The sequence below is a fragment of the Temnothorax longispinosus genome, chromosome 2 (genome assembly GCF_030848805.1).
Source record: "Temnothorax longispinosus isolate EJ_2023e chromosome 2, Tlon_JGU_v1, whole genome shotgun sequence".
Lineage (NCBI taxonomy): Eukaryota > Metazoa > Arthropoda > Insecta > Hymenoptera > Formicidae > Temnothorax > Temnothorax longispinosus.
The window spans coordinates 170105-183766 of record NC_092359.1 but is presented as its reverse complement, the minus strand read 5'-3'; the positions used below and the strand labels follow the sequence as shown (position 1 = coordinate 183766).

The 13662-nt window shown below is 41.2% G+C and overlaps 1 protein-coding gene across 6 annotated transcripts in view; it reads left to right on the top strand.

The window, feature by feature from the left end:
• Nucleotides 1-13662, top strand: part of LOC139808635 (uncharacterized) — a 100837-nt gene that overhangs the window by 57181 nt on the left and 29994 nt on the right. Inside the window, exons 1-2 of one of the 6 annotated variants that reach the window (XM_071770837.1) lie at nt 3011-3347; nt 3680-4077. The exons of 2 other annotated variants lie outside the window; for them this stretch is intronic. The gene's annotated coding sequence lies outside the window, so the exon portion shown is untranslated. Of the gene's footprint in view, nt 1-3010; nt 4078-13662 lie in introns of those variants that run through there. 3 more of the 6 variants (XM_071770836.1, XM_071770835.1, XM_071770834.1) reach the window with 3 other exon arrangements.

The following is a 13662-nucleotide window of genomic DNA, read 5'->3' as shown; positions in this document are numbered from 1 at the left end:
TTTTAAAATATTGGTCGTAGCGTTATAAAACCTATAAGGAACTCTAGAACTCGTCGAAATCTTTCTGAATCTACCATAAAAAATTGATTTTAAAAAAAGTGAAAATTTTTTGTTTAACTTTGACATCGATTTTTAAGCTTATTTGAACGGAAATCTTTTTTTAAAACCTATAGGGAACTCTAGAACTTATCAAAATCTATCCGGAACTACCATAAAAAAATTCATTTTTTCAAAAATGAGGGGCGCCGTAAAGTTAACCCCCCCCCCCATTTTTAAAATGGTGTCTTCACCACTTTAAATAACGGAACTCTTTCTAAAAACTATAGAGAACTCTAGAACTCTTGCTGGGGAATCCAGAACTCTAATAAATTTTTCCGACTTTTGAAAAAGGGGGCCAACTTTACAGACATCACTTCCAAAGACCATCGCTATATCTTTAATTTTCAAGAAATGCGAAAACATTCGCTACTACGATTAAAACATAATGATAAAAGTAAATTTTATTACTTCCATTCCGTCCATATCGTATGGCTCGTGATCAACAGTTAGACTACAGTTTTTTTTCTAGGAAAAAATGTCTGCATGAGAAATACCGTAGTAAAAATTAATTATTGAAATTTTAGAAATAAATCCCTTCTTTGCTAAATCTTAACTAATCCAATGTTTGATAAACTAAATTTATTATTGAAATCACAGATTTGAAGCTTTGTTTTCTGAACTTGAGAAGATTGTAAATTATAATTAAGAATATTTACTCTGAGAATATTTTATTGCATTCCATGGTAATTGAAAGTATCAAATATCGAATATATATTTTATAAATATATGCGACAAATTGCTTATATAAAATAATACTTAAGATATTGGCCGTGAGATAGAGAAAGACAGAGTGCATAAAATTCAAAGCACACTCGAAGATACTTTTATTGACTTTCGAAAAGAATTCTGAAGATTAATAGGGAGAGACAGGGGGAGAGAGAGAGAGAGAGAGAGAGTGGAAATTGCAGCGCTTTCTCTCTCTCTCTCTCTCTCTCTCTCTCTCTCTCTCTCTCTCTCTCTCTCTCTCTCTCTCTCTCTCTCTCTCTCTCTCTCTCTCTCTCTCTCTCTCCCCCTCTCCCTCTCCCTCTCCCTCTCCCTCTCTCTCTCTCTCTCTCTCTATCTCAAATCTTCAAGAACGTACGTTGGCTTTTTTACCTAATGTTCATAACGATATTAAGCACGCTCCTGAATACGTATGCGATAGCACGACATGTAATTTACAACGTATCCCGTTGCGAGTGCATTTTCAGTTTTAATCAAAAGAGCAGCGCGCGCAGCGATAATACGGCAACGGTGACGACATTTCCCGCGTACCAAAAAGTTCAACAGTAAAAGCGGCACAGGTGTTGGTTAACAAAGTACACCCCCGCAATTTTTCACGCCTACATATATACGCGTGTCGCGTCATGTGGGTGTCTTTGTCGATCCGTGGGTGTAACCTTTACTCAAACGCAATACGTATCGCGTAACATAGTTCACCGTCTTGCCCATTAAGCGAAACGCCAAACCACCCCCGCGCTACTCGACGCTTTATTTTAACTCGATTTTTCTCAACCACCGCCACCCTTGGTCGCGAAATACACCTCTGCCCTATCTATCCATTCCATCGCCTGAAACCTTTTTCTCTAAATAATATAACGATAAGCGAACGTCACTTTCAGATGACCATTTCAATTTTGTTGTAATTTCACAAGAAAAATATTACTGATTATGTGACATAAAAAACTTATTACATGTACATTACTTAATATAATAATTATATGATATAATATATACATATGATTTTGAATAAATTAGTATTGACGTGTATTTATATTAGTTTTGTACTTAATCTCGACAGATAATTTTCATGAAAATGTGCGATCTCTTTGAGCTCCCAAAACATGTGAAATACACTTTGAATGCTCGCCACTCTGGAGCAACAATCGTCGGATACTGCAACTCCGAAGCGCTGGATTGTCGACCGTGCGGTGGTTGAAAGCGTACTAGATACGCTTCTCTGCCTCTTCTCTCTCTCTCTCTCTTTCTCTCTCAAAAATCTATCCGAAACTACCATAAAAAATTCATTTTTTTCAAAAATGGGGGGCGCCGTGAAGTTAGCCCCCCCCCCCATTTTTAAAATGGTGTTTTCACCACTTTAAATGACGGAACTCTTTCTAAAAACTATAGAGAACTCTAGAACTCTTGCTGGGGAATCCAGAACTCTAATAAATTTTTCCGAATTTTGAAAAAGGGGGGCCAACTTCACAGACATTTGGAAGTGAGCCAGTCAGTTTGTTGAACACGAACATTATCGCGGAAAGATTTCTATCAATCTGTCGATCTGTCGATCTGTCGAGCCGATCAAGCCGATGGACTCAAAGGTCTGGTTAGTATGTATTACAAGAGCGATTTCGCGTCGACTGCGACCAAGTTCGTACCGCGCAATGCGCATTCGTCGTACAATGTCGAAAGAATATCAGCTCGCAGAGAAACAATTTAATCTTGCAACAGCCATTAATGAAGATTTTAATAATAAGTAAAACTTTTAATAAAAGTTAATTTATCGAAATAAGAATTATTTTCTTTCAAATCGTTCACTCGTCGCAATGTGCTTCGAGGAGAAATCACGTTATATTTCTCGCGTACCGAAGGACGCGTACGGCTTTAAAAGCCGATGGCGATGGGAGGAAGAGGAGAAAGAGGACGAGAAGAAGAAGTAGAGACGTGTGCCTGTAGACGTATATGTATACATACCTATACATATGCAGGAAGGTACTAGCAGAAGAGACCCCGTATAGATGGCCCCGTACACGCCGTACGCCGTACGCACGCGGGTAGGACGTAGGACGTAGAACGTAGGATGACGGGAAGGAGGAAGGTAGAAGGTGGAAGGAGGACGCGTCGACGTCGACGCGAAGGAGGAGGGAAAAACGACTCGGAACTCGTGTCGTAGCGGTACGACGCTCGGCGCTCGGTCGGGTATCTCCGCATCGTGGGCCACAACACGCTCGGCCGGTGTCGGCTCGGCTGTCGGCTCGCATACGCTCGGTCGCTCGGTCGCTCGGTCCGTCCGTACTCCGCTCGTCCGCTCACCGCTGTCGGGTGTACGGCTATACTCCGGTACTCCCGACTCCGTGCCGTTTAGTCGTGCTCGAGTCTCGTTTGCGTGCGGGTGTTTCGTCAATCGACCTGAGCGAAATCCACGTTTGGCGTGTACGCCGGTACGCCTACCTATAACGGAGCTCAGACCAGTCTCTCTCGCGCGAATACAGCGAGTGTTTTCAATCAACACGTATACATTCAAATACATATGTACATGAGAACAGGTAAACGTATAAACGCGCATAATCCACGTTTGGCGCGCGCTCGTGCGAAAAGGTGTATACGTGTGTACGTGTATACGTGTGTCCGCGTGGTTCACGTGTAGCGGTAGCGCTAGTTAACGGTAGCGCATCTGACGTCGCCGTCGCCCTTGCCGCCGCGCCGTGCCGATATACGGTGTACGTCGTATACCTAGTGACATATAACAAAGATTATATATCTACATATATATATATATATATATATATATATATGTATTCATGTGCGTGTGTGTGTATGTGTGCGTGTATAACGAGCGAATTGTGTAAATCAAAGTGCTCCGAATTAAATCCATCAGCTGTAACGTGCTAACCCGCGAAAAGGAGCGACGGAAAAAAAGAAGAGGCATACTGGAGATAAGCGCGAGAGGAGTCGCGCGCGAGCAGGAAGGAAGAACAAAGAACGACAACGTGCCACTGGCAGACCGTGCGCCGCACCGTGGAAGCGTAGGGGCCTACGTGCGCGAGGACCGCGTCCCTCTCTCTCTCTCTCTCTCTCTCTCTCTCTCTCTCTCTCTCTCTCTCTCTCTCTCTCTCTCTCTCTCTCTCTCTCTCTCGACTCAATAACTTTATCTCTCGCTGACGTTCGCTCGCTCTCACCGCGCTGCGACTTACGTCCGAACGACGACGACGACGGCAACGACAGCGGCAACGACAACGGCAACGGCAACGGGAGCAACTCGTTTCGGTGCTTGAGGTAAAGTGATTTTCAATGACGTCACGATGAGAGCGATGTCAAGTTGAGCAACCTCCACACGTCCGCCACCAAACGTTGCTCCCCCTCCCCCTACCCTTGCTCTCCATTACTCCCGTTCACTCGCGCGCCAGGGGGGACATCCTCGCTAACGATCAACCGCGAGATATTACGGGTTTTATTGTATTATAAACGGCGCGGTGTTTCGCCGCGAACAAAACGCAAACAATAATTTTCAAACGTTCTTATCCTATCAACATCATATAATCATAGCGAGTATCGCAGTGCAAGGCAATTGTCTAACATTCGATAACGATAACGATACGGTAAGGAGATAGCGCGCGGTCATCGAGGACGCCTTGATATTCGTGTCAACGGACGTCGCGACGGTCGAGAGTGATTTCTGTAGCATCGAAGAATCACCTCGCTCGGGACTCTCGGGAGTCGAGCGGCCGAAAGCCGAGTCGCGAGCGATCAGGAGGCAAGCTGCCACCTGATCGCTCGCGACAGCATTGACAGCGATCGGGCGGCCTCCTTCCGCAGTTCCACGCTGGAGAACCCCCCCACCCCCCAGCACCCACGCAGTTATTTCGCCGATGAGAGAAACGGAGACCCTCTTGAAATCCTCTTTTCTCCTTTCGTCTTGTGCCTTACACCTTACGCCTTACGAGAAGAGATCGGCCTCGCGCGTCAAGTCTCCTTTCTCACAGGGATCAAAATCGAAAAACTTGGATAAATCTATATGAGATTTCGATAGCGCGATCGACATATCAAATAAACTTAATATATTCATCCCTTCTGCTTCAAACAGCTCCTAATAGAACTCAGTCCTAATATTAATCTCAAGAGTAAAGTACTCTTTCTCATCAGCAGAATCAATTGCTACTTGTAGACTCGATTCAGAATAATTTGTATTACAAAAATATAAAGTTACAGATTTTGTACCCCAGCCGTTTGATGGAAAACTACCCCCGATCCCTAACAGTCTCAAAAGTGAAATACTCTTTCTTTTTAGTCTAGTATTTAGAAATTAGTAAACAATATTTAGTCGCAAAATAATTAATTTTATTCATTTTAAGTACAGTTCTCTCTTAAGCCAAAAAGATGGGGTGGTTTTCTTGCGAAGAAGTTGTAGCTCAATAATCGAAATGCATGTATTTTGCGAGCTCATAAATTAGTAAACGATATTTAGTCGCAAAATAATTAATTTTATTCATTTTAAGTACAGTCTTAAGCCGGGAAGATGGGATGGTTTTCTTGCAAAGGGGTTGTAGCTCAATAATCAAAATGCGCATATTTTAAGAGTTTATTCTTAGAGTTTATACGCTATACGAATTATATCCGCGATACGATATATTTAAATTTTTCTCAACATTTTTCTCTTGAGTTGAATCAATTAAAGGGTTGTTTCGGGGTTAAGGGGATGAGATCAAAAATCGAAACTATATCATTTTGAAAGCTCATAAATAGCTCCTAATTCTGCCGTAAAGATCAATTCAATATCTATTTTAAAGGTTGACTCAGACCCCTTATAAAAAATATTAAATTCCTGTTCAGTGTGACGAGCTCAAAAATTTTAATCTGCGGGATATAAAAGCTCATAAATAGCTTGTAATTTTGCGCTATTTGTTTTTTAATTTCTGCAAGGTGGGGGGGCCAGCTCAACAGGGGTCTTCCCAGTATTCAGGGCGAACACGAAGCAGTTCAGATTTACTGTGCTTTCATCTGAATCTGACCGATTAGAACCGATCGCTTGCAATCATTACATTTTATTTTTCTTGTCGTTGACATAGCTCTAAAAATTCGCGAAAGGATATAATCCGACGAGTGTGTGAAGTTGGCACTCCTACTTTAAAATTCGATAGTTCTGATTAGAGTTTCAGCTTCTTTTCGAAGAGTATCTACACGATTTACGTTGAGGAGTTCTAATGCTTTTCGCTTGACTAGCGCTCAATTCCTGATATTACGAGATCGCAAGGTCACGCTATGCTACAGGTAATAAGGAAAATATACACGGAAAAAAAATAATGTATCAACAGCATCCGTGTTATTGAGATAAAATTTATTGATGCAACACATCAATATTAATGAACAAAAAACATCAGATAAATTTTTTAATTATTTGATCCAATAATATCTAATTGAATTAACTACATATGCTCGTGGCAGCCCGTGACATCGACATTTAATTGAAACAACTTCTTTTTTTTCCGTGTACAGACTTGCGATTCTTTCCGGCAAATCAGTCACGAGGATCCCTGAGAGATACCTATACATCACACTGCACATTGTGTTGCAATGTCAGAAGGTGCACGAGCTCGAGCGCGTACATTCCTTCGAGAGCAAACAAAGTGCAGCGATTAGGCGCTAACAATACTTGTATATGTAGGTATGCCAGCCATTCTATTAGCCATCTTATGCCGGGTACTCACTAAGACCGTGCAACGTGCAACGCAACGATTGCTGCAACTAGTGAGTGCGTCTTATTTCGGAACACATTGTGAAAAAATTGTAGCAACCGTTGCGTTGCACGTTGTACGGTCCTAGTGAGTACCCGGCCTTAAGTTTCGCGGCGAAACGCAACAGGCAGAGTATACTAATGTCCAGCGGCCATAAGTCAACCGCGAATTTCTAACACACGTATTTGCGTTTAGAGTACACTAAGCTCATCTTAAATCGGAGATATAATCACGGAGGGAGTTTGTTATGCCGGATACTCACTAGAACCGTACAACATGCAACGCAACGGTTGCTGCAACTAATGAATACGTCTTATTCCGAAACAAACACATTGTGAAAAAATTGTAGCAACCGTTGCGTTGCACGTTGCACGGTCCTAGTGAGTACCCGGCTTTATACGAGTAATATTGATATAAATCTCACAGCATCGATATATACGCGTATTAAAGATGCAATGATAAAATTATCGTTGCATTTTTAATAAGCAACGATAAGATTATTGTTAAACAATATCAATGAGTAAAACGCATAATATTTAATGCATTAAGTACAAATAATCATGACGAATTAAAAAGTTGAAGAAAGTTACGTGCAACGTGCGTCGGACCTACTACCGGTAATCACGCTGGCCACGGCGGCCTCGCTCCCGTCCACATTGTTAACAGTGGCAAGGCTACTACCTTTTGTGAATCGTGGCAGAAAGGAGCGCGAAAAAAGTGGCGAATCCGTGTTAGGATCCGGCGATCCGAGTGGCTCGAAAACTGCGCTGGTGCGGGCACTGTCGTATTGTATAGACCGAGTTAGGCTGTCTTAGGCCTTTGATTCTCTGCACGAGTTCCTTTAGGCCTAGGGTTAGAGTCAATTGATCTGGTGATGCGAATATATAGCCTCTCCCAGTCAAGTCATGCGCCCACCTCCCAGTGGTCTCGCTGAAACGTTGCAATGAGGCTGTTCTGATTCAGTACGGCTCGGTCGCAAGATCTGATGTCGGCTGGTCGGCGCGCTCTGCAGTAACCAAGCGACGTCAATAGCGATCTGAATGCGCGACTGAGGTCCTGTAGTGATACGGGCCCAAGTACCGCTGTCCATGATGAGTTGTGGGGCAACTCAAGAAAGGGCACGGTTATCTGGGGAGCTCTTGGTTGTCAATCCGTTTGCTCTCCAACACGTAGTAAATATGAAAAAGTCAAGAATGAATCTTCATGCCCGGGTTCTCGGATGGTCCGGTGCACGCACGATGCGAGAGTGGTGACTCGATTAGTACGGAGACACCCAGTGAGTGCATAGCTGGTCCCTCGAGAGTAGGAGCCAGTCGGGTATAGAAACGATTACGCCTCTTGACGCACGAGACTCGTGCCGTAGCCCCCAGTAGCCTTCTTCTTCTTCTTCTTTAATTTTATGGCACCTAATTCCCCTCAGGATCACATAACGGCCAAGAACAAGTCGAAGATAATAAATACAGACTCGAAAGATTCAATCTAATCTCGGCGCTGATTGCATTAGCAATCTTCAAAAATTATTCAGAACAAAACACGTCCGAATATGTCCACGGTCTCTACGAGATTTGCCTCCAGTAGCCGTGTCAAATTAAAATAGAAATAAATAGTAATAAGTTATTTCGTGAATGGATATTCATGTGTGTTAAACGTAGTGCACTGGCATTGCGTTTCAAGCATACCCGGCGCCGGGGCTCGATTCGCAGCGGTAGCGGGAATCACGTCCGCTTCTCCCACGTTGCAAGGCCGGCCAACTTCGACACCCCGGCTAAAGTGATAGATAATCGTATGCTTCAATAAGCTTGGAACTCTTAAGGAGAGTCGTTCAGCGCCAACACGTGAGATTCGTGAGATAACTACAATATGTCCATAAACCTTTTATCCTTTCTGCCATAATTCACAAAACGTAATACGCAATTCACAAAGCGTAACAAATAATGTTCACATGATAATTTTAAATGCCATAATCTACTTTACACTAATCTACTTTAAAATAAATATTAATTCATTACGCGTTATTAATCTATTTGTCATAACTTTCTCTTTTCCCTCATGTGTAAAATATATATTCTTAAAATAGTTACTGTTGGTGACGTACAATTCTTTTGATATAACATACTATTCTTCTCCATAAATTTCACTGATTTCTCATCCTTAGACTCAAATTCAACGGTCAAATCTTCAAAACGTTTCACCCCTTTAAATACTACTGTGGATGATTGTAAATTCATACGTACAGTTTTATTTATTAGATCGTGAAAAATTTCGAACTTGCAATCTATTATAAGCGTATCTGTAAAATGATACTACTGAAATATAGATGTCGAGATTCTAATTAACGGATATATCATTCAAAGTGGAATTTAATGATAAAGCTGATTCAGGGGGATACATCATAGTAGTGATACATGAACGCTAAATGTTTTACTAGTACATATATAAAATTCATTACACTTATTTGCGAACCAGTTTGACGCGTAACATTCATTTGAATCATATATGTTGATCTGTTTCTGGAAACGATGGAGACTTTATCGTATCCATGATCTTAGAAAGTATAGTGTACAAATCGCAACAACTGACTTATTTTATACATATACATTTTACATTAGTGATATATATTAGCGATATTCAGATCCTGATAAAAATATGTACAAGGAAAGAACGATTTTGCTGAAGTAGATATCTAAAAACAAAACAAGTAACTTCCGTCGCCAGTAAATAATTCAAAACAACAGTCGTTTTGGTTCGACCCAACTGGCCAAATTATTATTATATGTAAAAGTATTAATTTGGCCAGTTGGGTCAAACCAAAACGACTGTAGTATCTAAAAATTTAGCTAGATACAGATCTAAAAATAATTTTGTTGCACCATCAAAATAATTATAGTAAGTCGCTGAAATATGATAATGCTGTAAAAAATTTTGACATTTTAGCAATCAGTTTAGATGTTCTACATAATTATTTTGATGATCCAACAAAATTACTTTCAGATCTGTATTCAGCTAAATTTTTAGACACTTCAGCAAAACCATTCTTTCCGTGTGCATATATATACGGTTTTTTAAATAAAAATATGAATTATATCGATATCTTCCTTGGTATGCAGCATCGAGAATGCAGCAGCGCAGTGCTGTTTGTTAACCCTAGGTATACACAGTGAAGTCTCCAAGATCCCAGCCCAACTTCATTTTTTCGCGTTTCTGGACTTTTGTCCCCTATATTCTTTTCCTTTTACTCGCATATCTCGAAACTCTTAGGAGTGCGTCCCGTTTCACGCATGATGCGCATAATGCATCACTTATCCTTGTTTAACATTCGGTGAACAACAAGGATAAATGATGCATTATGCGCATCATGCGTGAAACGGAACGCATCGATTTAATTCTATCGACTTTTATACATTATGGGCCTATTCATTGATCGATTCTCAATCGATTAAAAAAATAAATAAATAAATAAATTGAATTTTTGCTAAAGTTACGATGACAAATGTGAATGGGATCTCCGAGACCTCACAGAATTATTAGAATAATTTAGATAAATGATATTATTGTACATTTGTATTATAAATTATCATTTGAGTTTTTGAAAACCACTTTTGCCATTGGTCATAAACTTGGGTCGGATTATATTCTTTCGAAAAAATAAAATGTAATGATCGCAAGCGATCAGTCAGATTTAGATAAAAGCCCAGAAAATCTGAACTGCTTCGTGTTCGCCAAATACTGAAGAAGATAAGAAGAAGATAAATAAAAAAATCATGAGGAACAGACATCCGTTCCCTTTAATTGAGGATCAAATAGATTTTTTACAGGGTGTTAAGATTTTCTGTGTTCTTGATTTAAAAAATGGATTCTTCCATGTTGAAGTAGTTGAGGAAAGCAGAAAGTACACTTCTTTTGTTGTACCGAATGGTCAGTATGAATTCCTAGTAGTCCCTTTTGGGCTTTGCAACTCCCCAAACGTATTTCTAAGATTTTTAGAAGCTGTGTTCAAAGATCCGATAGCTAGAAAAATCCTGTTGCGTTATATGGATGATGTAATTATTCCCGCAGATAATATCGAGCAGGCGATTGAACGTTTAAAATGTGTTAAAAATAGCAAGTCAAGCAGGCCTAATCATTAATTGGCATAAATGTCGTTTCCTTCAGACGGAGGTTGAATATTTAGGTCACATTATAAAAGACGGAACCGTGCGCCCTTCAGAACATAAGACTAGTGCAGTCATGAAATGCCGACGTGTGCTCGCGACGTGCAAAGTTTTCTTGGCCTCACGGGCAATTTCCGTAAGTTTATTTGTCAGTATTCAGTGAGAGCGAGACCGTTATCAAATCTGTTGCGAGCTAATACCAAATTTCAATTTGAAAAAAATGACATGCAAGCGTTTCAAAGTTTAAAATGCGTGTTAGCTGATAAACCCGTTTTAAGACTATACAAACAAGGAGCCGAAACGGAGTTACATACAGACGCTTCAAAGTTTGGTTATGGCGCGATTTTACTACAAAGAAATCATTCCGATGATCCCTTTCATCCGATCTATTACGCGAGTGGGAAGACTACTCCCGCCGAGAAGAAATATACAAGTTATGAGCTGAAAGTACTTGCGATTATTAAGTCGTTAAAGAAATTCAGAGTGTATCTGATAGGCATTCCCTTTAAGATTGTCACCGACTGTAGAGCATTTATTCTCACGATGGGTAAAAAAGATCTATGTGTACGGGTAGCTAGATGGGCACTTGCATTAGAAGAGTATAATTACCAAATTCAGCATAGGTCTGGAAAGAATATGAAGCACGTAGATGCATTAAGTAAAAACCCCCTCCCAGAAGCATTACTTATCAACGAAGGCGACGGTAGCCTAATTGCCAGATTCAGGGAACCCCAGAATATCGACCCAGATTTGCAGGAAATTGTTAAGTTAGCGACATGCGATAAAGCGAACGGTTACACGATGCGAAATAATCTATTGTATCGAGACGAAAACGATGACTTGTTATTAGTAGTACCTAAAACGATGCAAATTGCGATGATTAGACGAGCGCATGAGCAAGGACACTTTAGTGTCAGCAAAACAGAAGCACTGTTGCGTAGAGACTATTGGTTTAAAGAAATGAGACCAAAGATCGAAAGGGTAATAACAAATTGTATTAATTGTATTTTAGCCGAACGAAAGCAGGGTAAACAAGAAAGATTTTTAAATTTAATTAGCAAAGGAGACGTTCCAATATAAATACATACCACGTTGATCATCTGAGCCCGATGCCCAGCACGAGAAAAAGTTATCGACATATTTTTATAATAGTAGACGCGTTTAGCAAGTTTGTATGGTTATACGCCACTAGGGCTACTGATACCGCCGAGGTGCTTAACCGTTTACAAAAACAGTCCGATGTATTTGGAAACCCGTGGAAGATTATATCAGACCGCGGCACCGCGTCTAGTGCGTTTAAGAGTATTGCGATGAGGAAAGAATTCAGCACTTCCTCATAACAACGGGGATACCTAGAGGTAATGGGCAGGTCGAAAGAATTAACCGCACACTCATACAACTTTTAACAAAATTGGCAGCTCCGGAGCCAGGGTCTATCATAGAACTTTTCGGGGGGCGACCAGAACTCCCGCGAGAACTGCCGATTTCCGAAAAAAACATTACCCCTCGGGACTTAGAATATTTTCGAGGTGCGGCACTTTGAGGGGCTGTAACTTTTGAAATATTGGTCGTAGCGTTATATAAAACCTATAGGGAACTCTAGAACTCGTCGAAATCTTTCTGAATCTACCATAAAAAATTGATTTTTAAAAAAGTGAAAATTTTTTGTTTAACTTTGAAGAAACGAGGTTTGTCGTCATCGTTATTTACGACACATCTGACGACAATTACTGATAAATTCAAAAAAACGGAAAATACGCTGCAAATTAGTAGAGTGCATAAAAGACGCCATATTTATGTATCATTACTATAGATATATCTTCTTTATATCGGACATGGTACAAGAATCGAAGAATCGCCGCGTGCCGCTACTCGAAAAGGAAGGGGGTTAAGACGTTAAGACGCGCTAATCCCCGATGTCGCGGCTAACGGAACATCGCGCTATAGACAGAACGAGTAACGTGCACGGAGTGGCATGGCATGGCGCGGACAGGCGGACAGACGGACAAACAGGCAAGAATCGTCCTATCACATGCCGCGCGCGGCTCTACTCGCGGAAGGTCAGTGACAGAAAAGCGGGTGTCGCGTCGCGTCGCGTCGCGGGATTCTCCCAAAACAAAGAGTCATCGGCCTTTATGCGGAATCTCCGCGCCGCACCTCCGCCCACGGGTTATTCGTACGAGTCGGTTCCGCGGGGGTGGTTCGCCCCTTCCGACACAGTCGCGCATTCCAGGGGTAAATGCACCGAAGCGCGTGCGCCTCACGAACGACGCGAGGCGCGCTGCGGCGCGACGTGGCCGCTCCAACTGCTCCAAGCTCCAAGTCGCGGAGCGCGTCGTGGCGGTTGCTGCTATTTTTGTCGACGGATTCACCGCGGAATGAGATCAGTGCGCTAAATTTATGACGAAGCGCAAGTAGCACGCGCGAGCAAACGAGCATCCTTCACTCCATGCATGTCCTAAAACGCTGCTACTATACGTTAGCGCTCACTGATGAGCTCGCGCCGCGCTTTAGTACGTCCGCGTTGTTAAATAGTTCCCCTGCGCGCTTCTGCCAAGTAGTGGCCCAGGACTATATTATTAGTATAAAAAATTACCTTAAAAAAAAAGGATAAAAATAGTCACCAAATGCACGCGCCAGCGCACGAGAAACTGTTGTATATTAAAAAAAATGTGTTGTGTACAAAACTGTTTTAATATATCCAATCAAAAATATAAAACAATTGTGCATTTTAACATAAATGATGCTTTATACCACCGCCCCCGTCACATTTCACATCAAGATGATGACAATTCTCTTTGCGACTCTTATTTTGATTTACAATTAGTAAATATATGAATGTGATGTAATGATACTTTTCATCAAATTATTCATGTCAATTTATGTTAATGCGTACAACTTCATCTTTTGTTGTCAAATTAATTAAAACAAAGTAAAATAAGTAAAATGAGGGTCTGAGAAACTTCTTCATTATGCGA